The sequence below is a fragment of the Aotus nancymaae genome, unplaced genomic scaffold (genome assembly GCF_030222135.1).
Source record: "Aotus nancymaae isolate 86718 unplaced genomic scaffold, 86718_ANA_hifiasm-v0.15.2.pri h1tg000058l, whole genome shotgun sequence".
Taxonomy (NCBI): domain Eukaryota; kingdom Metazoa; phylum Chordata; class Mammalia; order Primates; family Aotidae; genus Aotus; species Aotus nancymaae.
In genome coordinates this window covers 22179053-22186745 of record NW_026988472.1, presented here as the reverse complement: position 1 = coordinate 22186745, position 7693 = coordinate 22179053, and the positions used below count along the sequence as shown (strand labels likewise).

Below are 7693 nucleotides of genomic sequence, written 5' to 3'. Positions count from 1 at the left end.
ATGTTTATTCCTTTACAAGGAGTATATTAGTGTGGTAGGGCTGCCAAAACAAAAATGCCACAGACTGGATAATTTAAATAACAGAAATATGTTTTCTCACAATTCTGGGGCTAGAAATCCAAGGTCGAGGTGTCAGTAGGTTTTGTGTCTGGTGAGACCTTTTCTCCTGGCTTGTAAACTGCCATCTTTTCACTATGTTCTTACATGGCCTTAGATCTTGCAGGTCTTTGGCCTTTATTTTACTTTTGAAATTTTTTGTTTTATTAAATTATTGTACATAAATTTGAGATGTGCTGATATAATATGCACCATTTAAATCTTAAAAAGTTATAATTAATAAAATGATCTTTAAGATTGTCGGGTTTTTGAACTATCCTAAGAATCTATCAATGTACAATCATTTATCTAAATAATTTTCTTCATTCAACACACACTTACTATCTCCAACTACTGACCTATTATTTCTATTATAGAATTATTGCCATACAGTACTCAGGAAAACTAAAAATCTATCTTTTTATAAATTGAACATTAAAAAGAGTACTGAATGTAGCAAAGCCATACTAATGTATACAGATGTACATATACTTGCTTATGCATCAAAAATTTTTATTGTCTATGTCCTTCAAAGGCAAACGTTTTAGTAGGCCATCCCATCAACTGACTGGACCTTAGCGTTTTATGATGACAGTGCTTTTTGACAAAAATAAGTTGTATATTACTGAAGTTCAGATTAATATTTTAGAAGGTACTTTGCAATTTTTAAAAATATTTTTAGTTCTGGGGTACCATGTGCAGAATGTGCAGGTTTGTTACATAGGTATGCATGTGCCGTGGTGGTTTGCTGCATCCATCACCCTGTCATCTATATGCTATCTCTTCCCTATCTCCCCAACCCCTGCTAACCCTCCCCTAGCACTCCACTCCCTGGCAGACCCCAGTGTGTGACGTTCCCCTCCCTGTGTTCATGGGTTCTCATTGTTGACCACTTATTTATGAGTGAGAACATGTGGTGTTTGGTTTTCTATTCTTGTGTCAGTTTGCTGAGAATGATGGTTTCCAGCTTCATCCATGTCCTTGAAAAGGACATGAATTCATCCTTTTTATGGCTGCATAGTATTCCATGGTGTATATGTGTCACATTTTCTTTATCCAGTCTATGACTGATGGGCATTTGGGTTGGTTCCAAGTCTTTGCTATTGTGAACAGTGCTGCAATAAAATATCTGTGCATGTGTCTTTATAATAGGACAGTTTATAATCCTTTGGGAATATACCCAGTAATGAGATTGCTGGGTCAAATGGTATTTTTATTTCTAGATCCTTGAGGAATCACCACATTGTCTTCCACAATGGTTGCACTAATTTGCACTCCCACCAACAGTGTAAAAGTGTTCCTATTTCTCCACATCTTCTCCAGCATCTATTGTCTCCTGATTTTTTAATGATCACCATTCTAACTGGCATGAGATGGTATCTTAATATAGTTTTGATTTGCATTTCTCTAATGACCAGTGATGATGAGCTTTTTTTCATATGTTTGTTGGCTGCATAAATGTCTTCTTTTTAGAAGTGTCTGCTCATATCCTTTGGTCACTTTTTGATGGAATTGTTTTTTTCTTGTAAATTTGTTTCAGTTCTTTGTAGATTCTGGATATTAGCCCTTTGTCAGACAGGTAGCTTGCAAAAATGTTTTTCCCATTCTATTTGTTGCCAGTTCATGCTAATGATAGTTTCTTTTGCTGTGCAGAGGTCTTAAGTTTAATTAGATCCCATTTGTCTATTTTGGCTTTTGTTGCCATTGCTTTTGGTGTTTTAGTCATGAAGTCCTTGCCTATGCCTATGTCCTGAATGGTATTCCCTAGGTTTTCTTCTAGGGTTTTTATGGTGTTAGGTCTTATGTTTAAATCTTTAATCCATCTGGAGTTAACTTTTGTAGAAGGTGTAAGGAAGGCATCCAGTTTCAGCTTTCTCAATATGGCTAGCCAGTTTACCCAACACCATTTATTAAATAGGGAATCCTTTCCTCATCGCTTGTTTGTGTCAGGTTTGTCCAAGCAGATGGCTGTAGATGTGTGACATTACTTCTGAGGCCTCTGTTCTGTTCCATTGGTCTATATCTCTGTTTTGGTAGCAATACAATGCTGTTTTGATTACTGTAGCCTTGTAGTATAGTTTGAAGTCAAGCAGCATGAAGGCTCCAGCTTTGTTATTTTTGTTTTGGATTGTCCTGGCTCTGCCAGCTCTTTTTTGGTTCCATATGAAATTTGAGGTGTTTTTTTCCAATTCTGTGAAGAAAGTCAATGGTAGCTTGATGGGGATAGCATTGGATCTATAAATTACTTTGGGAAGTATAGCCATTTTCACAATATTGATTCTTCCTAACCATGAGCATGGAATGTTTTTCCATCTGTTTATGTCCTCTCTTATTTCCTTGCACAGTAATTGGTAGTTCTCCATGAAGAGGTCCTTCATATCCCTTGTTAGTTGTATTCCTAGGTATTTTATTGTCTTTGTAGTAATTGTCAATGGGAGTTCACTCATGATTTGGCTGTTTATCTGTTATTGGTGTATAGGAATGCTTGTGATTTTTGTGCATTGATTTTGTATACTGAGACTTTGCTGAAGTTGCTTATTGGCTTAAGGAGTTTTTGGGCTGAGACAATGGGGTCTTCTAAATATACAATCATGCCATCTGTAAATAGAGACAATATGACTTTCTCTTTTCCTAATTGAATACCCTTTATTTCTTTTTCTTGCCAATTGCCCTGGCTAGAATTTCCAATACTATGTTGAATAGGAGTGGTGAAAGAGGGCATCCTTGTCTTGCACCAGTTTTCAAAGTGAATGCTTCCAGTTTTGGCCCATTCGGTATGACATTGGCTATGGATTTGTCATAAATAGGTCTCATCATTTTGAGACATGTTCCATCTATTCCTAGTTTATTGAGAGTTTTTAGCATAAAGGGCTGTTGAATTTTGTCAAAAATATTCTTTGCATCTATTAGGATAATCATGTGGTTTTTTGTCTTGTGTTCTGTTTATATGATGGATTACATTTATTGATTTGCATATGTGGAACCAGCCTTGCATCCCAGAGATGAAGCTGACTTGATCGTGATGCATAAGCTTTTTGAAATGCTGTTGGGTTCAGTTTACCAATATTTCATTGAGAATATTTGCATCAATATTCATCATGTATATTGGCCTGAAATTTTCTTTTTCAGTTGTGTCTCTGCCAGGTTTTGGTAACAGGATGATGATGGTCTCATAAAATGAGTTAGGGAAGATGTCCTCTTTTTCTATTGTTTGGAATAATGTCAGAAAGAATGATATCAGCTTCTCTTTGTATCTCTGGTAGAATTTGGCCGTGAATCCAAGAATTCAACTTCTTCCTGGTTTAGTCTTGGGAGGGTGCAAGTGTCCAGGAATTTATCCATTTCTTCTAGATTTTCCAGTTTATTTGCATAGAGGTGCTTATAGTATTCTCTGATGGTAGTCTGTATTTCTGTGGGATCAGTGGTGATATCCCCTTTATCATTTTTTATTGCATCTATTTGATTCTTCTCTCTTTTCTTCTTTATTAGTATGGCTAGCAGTCTATCTATTTTGTTGATCTTTTCAATAAACCAGCTCTTGAATTCACGGATGTTCTGAAAGGCTTTTTTGTCTCTGTCTTCTTCAGTTCTGCTCTGATCTTAGTTATTTCTTGTCTTCTACTAGCTTTTAAATTTGTTTGATCTTGCTCTTCTAGTTTTTTTTTTTTTATCATGAAATTAGGGTGTCAATTTTTTATCTTTCCTCATTTCTCCTGTGGATATTTAGTGCTATAAATTTCCCTCTACACACCGCTTCAAATGTGTCCCAGAGATTCTGGTACGTTGTGCCTTCACTCTCATTGGTTTCAAATAACATCTTTATTTCTGCTTCATTTCATTCTTTATCCAGTAGTCATTCAGGAGCAGGTTTTTCAGTTTCCATGTAGTTGTCTGGTTTTGAGTGAGTTTCTTAATCCTGAGTTCTCATCTGATTGCACTGTGGTCTGAGAGAATGTTATGATTTCCGTTCTTTTGCATTTGCCGAGGAGTGTTTTACTTCTAATTATGTGGTTGATTTTAGAATAAGTTCGATGTGGTGCTGAGAAGAATGTATATTCTGTGGATTTTGGGTGGAGAGTTCTGTAGATGTCTATTAGGTCCATTTGGTCCAGATCTGAGTTCAAGTCCTGGATATCCTTGTTAATTTTCTGTCTGGTTGATCTGTCTAATATTGATAGTGCAGTGTTAAAGTCTCCCACTATTATTGTGTGGGAGTCTCATTCTCTTTGTAGGTCATTAAGAACTTGCTTTATGTATCTGGGTGCTCCTGTATTGTGTGCATATATGTTTAGGATAGTTAGTTCTTCTTGTTGCATTGTTCCCTTTACCATTATGTGATGCCCTTGTCTCTTTTGATCTTTGTTTGTTTAAAGCCTGTTTTATCAGAGATGAGGATTGCAAACTCTGCTTTTTTTGCTTTCCATTTGCTTGGTAAATCTTCCTCCATCTCTTTATTTTGAGCCTATGTGTGTCTTTTCACATGAGATGGGTCTCCTGAATACAGCACACCAATAGGTCTTGACTCTTTATCCAGTTTGCCAGTCTGTGTTTTTTAGTTGGGGCATTTAGCCCATTTACATTTAGGGTTAATGTTATGTGTGAATTTCATCCTGCCATTATCATGCTAGCTGGTTGTTTTGCCTGTCAGTTGATGCAGTTTCTTCATAGTGCCAATGGTCTTTACGATTTGGTATGTTTTTGCAGTGGCTGGTACTGGTTGTTCCTTTCCATGTTTAGTGCTTCCTTCAGAAGGTCTTGTAAGGGAGGCCTAGTGGTGACAAAGTCTTTCAGCAGTTGCTTGTCTGTAAAGGAATTTATTTCTCTTTTGCTTATGAATCATCGTTTAGCTGAATATGAAATTCTGGGTTGAAAATTCTTTTTTTTTTTAAGGATGTTGAATATTGGCCCATACTCTCTTCTGGCTTGTAGAGTTTCTGCCAAGAGATCTGCTGTAAGCCTGAGGGGCTTTCTTTGTGGGTAACACAACCTTTCTCTCTGGTTTCCCTTAGCATTTTTTCCTTCATTTCAACCCTGATGAATATGACAATTATGTGTCTTGGGATTGCTCTTCTCAAGGAGTATCTTTGTGGTGTTCTCTGTATTTCCTGAATTTGAATGTTGGCCTGCCTTGCTAGGTTGGGGAAGTTCTCCTGGATAATATCCTGAAGAGTGCTTTCCAACTTGGTTTCATTCTCCCCATTACTTTCAGGCACACCGATCAAACAGAGGTTTGGTCTTTTCACATAATCTCCTATTTCTTGGAGGCCTTGTGCATTTCTTTTCACTTTTTTTCTTTAATCTTATCTTCTCACTTTATTTCATTGAGTTCATCTTCAGTCTCTGATATCCTTTCTTCCACTTGGTCGATTCAGCTATTGAAACTTGTGTATGCTTCACAAAGTTCTTGTGCTGTGTTTACAGCTCCATCAGGTCGTTTATGTTCTTCTCTACACTGGTTATTCTAGTTAGCATTTCGTCTAACCTTTTTTCAAGGTTCTTAGCTTCCTTGCATTGGGTTAGAACATGTTCCTTTAGCTCGGAGAAGTTTGTTACTACCCACCTTCTGAAGCCTGCTTCTGTCAATTCATCAAACTCATTCCCTGTCTAGTTTTATTCCCTTGCTGGTGGGGATTTGTAATCCCTTAAAGGAGAAGAGGTGTTCTTGTTTTTTGAATTTTCAGCCTTTTTGCACTAGTTTCTTCCCATCTTCATGGGTTTATCTACCATTGGTCTTTGAAGTTGGTGACCTCTGTATGCAGTCTTTGAGTAGATGTCCTTTTTGTTGATGTTGAAACTATTTATTTCTGTTTGTTAGTTTTCCTTCCAAACAGTCAGGTGCCTCTGCTGTGGGTCTGCTGGAGTTTGCTAGAGGTCCACTCCAGACAGTGCTTGCCTGGGAATCACCTGCAGAACAGCAAAGATTGCTGCCTGTTTATTCTTCTGGTAGCATCATCCCAGAGGGCTACCCACCAGATGCCAGCCAGAGCTCTCCTGTAAGAGCTCTCTGTCAGCCTGTACTGGGAGGTGTCTCCCAGTCAGGAAACATGGGGGTTACAGAGTCACTTTAGGAGGCAGTCTGTCCCTTATCAGAGCTCAAACACCATGCTGGGAGACCGACTGCTCTTTTCAGAGCTGTCAGGCAGGGACGTTTAAGTCTGCTGAAGTTGTACCCACAACCACCCCTTTTTCCAAGTACTCTGTCCCAGGAAGATTGGGGCATTATTTATAAGTCCCTGATGGGCTGCTACCTTTTTTCAGAGATGCCCTGCCCAGTGACGAGGCAGCCTAGTGACACAGTCTGCCTACAGAGGCATTGCTGACCTGCTGTGGGCACCACACTGTCACTATATAAACTTCCCAGAGACTTTGTTTACACCGGTAAGGCTAAAATCGCCTACTCGAGCCTCAGCAATGGTGGAGACCCCTCCCTCCACTGAGCTCAAACGTCCCAGGTCAAGCTCAGACTGCTGTGCTGCTTGCGAGAATTTCAAGTCAGTGGATCTTAGCTTGCTCATCTTTGTGGGGGTGGGACCCACCAAGCCAGATCACTTGCCTTCCTGGCTTCTGCCCCCTTTACCAGGGGAGTGAACAGTTCTGTCTCACTCATATTCCAGGTACCACTGGAGTATGAAAAAAAACTGCTGTGGCTAGCTCAGTGTCTTCCCAAATGGCCGCCCAGTTTTCTGCTGGAAACTCGGGGTGCTGGTCTTGTAGGCACCGGAGGGAATCTCCTGGTCTGCGGGTTGTGAAGACCATGGGAAAAGCGAAGTATCTGGGCCAGAGTGCTAGGAAAAGTCCCTAATTGCTTCCCTTGGCTAGGAGTGGAGTTCCCTGGCCCCTTGTGCTTCCTGGGTGAGGTGATTCCCCACCCTGCTTTGGCTCACCCTCCTTGGGGTCACCCTCCTTGGTCTAACCAATCCCAATGAGATGAACCAGGTACCTCAGTTAGAAATGTGAAAATCACCTGCAGTTTCTGCGTCACTCTCACTGGGAGCTGCACACTGGAATAGTTCCTATTCGGCCATCTTACCAGCAATCCTGCAATTTTTTTACTATATATTATTTCTAAAGTTAAAAATACAAAATAACCCTCTCCCATGAAATACTCAGATATAATGAGGAATACATCCTTTTCCTATTTCACTTTTCTTATCTTTATATTCTATTTGTAGCTATATATGCAGATACCCTTGAAATTAGAAATATAGCCAGAGGCTTTGCACAGTGGCAGTATTGTAGCCAATGAGGTTTATCCGAGGCGTAATTATTGCTAATTGAAAACTTTTCCCTATACCCCACCATGACAACTTGAAATATAGTCGGCCTTGGCAATTTTTGACAGTCTCTACGGATACTGAATTAAAAACAGAAAAATAAGAAATATAGCCAGAGGGTTTTCTTCCTAATAAAATTGCATTTTAAATGAATATTAATATGAGTAACTTTTAACCTCTTTTATTACAGACATTTTAAACATATGCCAGAGTAGATATAATAGCATAATGAACATTCATATTTCCATCAAATAGCTTCACCAAATGGCTAATATTGCTTTATCTATTTCTCCAACTTTGTAATCATCTTGAAACAAACACCA

At 38.9% G+C, this 7693-nt stretch overlaps 1 non-coding gene across 1 annotated transcript; it reads left to right on the top strand.

Moving 5' to 3' along the window:
• The first annotated feature begins 7309 nt into the window (after positions 1–7309).
• On the top strand, positions 7310–7450 carry LOC135270033 (U4 spliceosomal RNA). The gene has a single exon (XR_010338252.1). It is a non-coding gene; the product is annotated as a U4 spliceosomal RNA (small nuclear RNA).
• Positions 7451–7693: the final 243 nt, after the last annotated feature.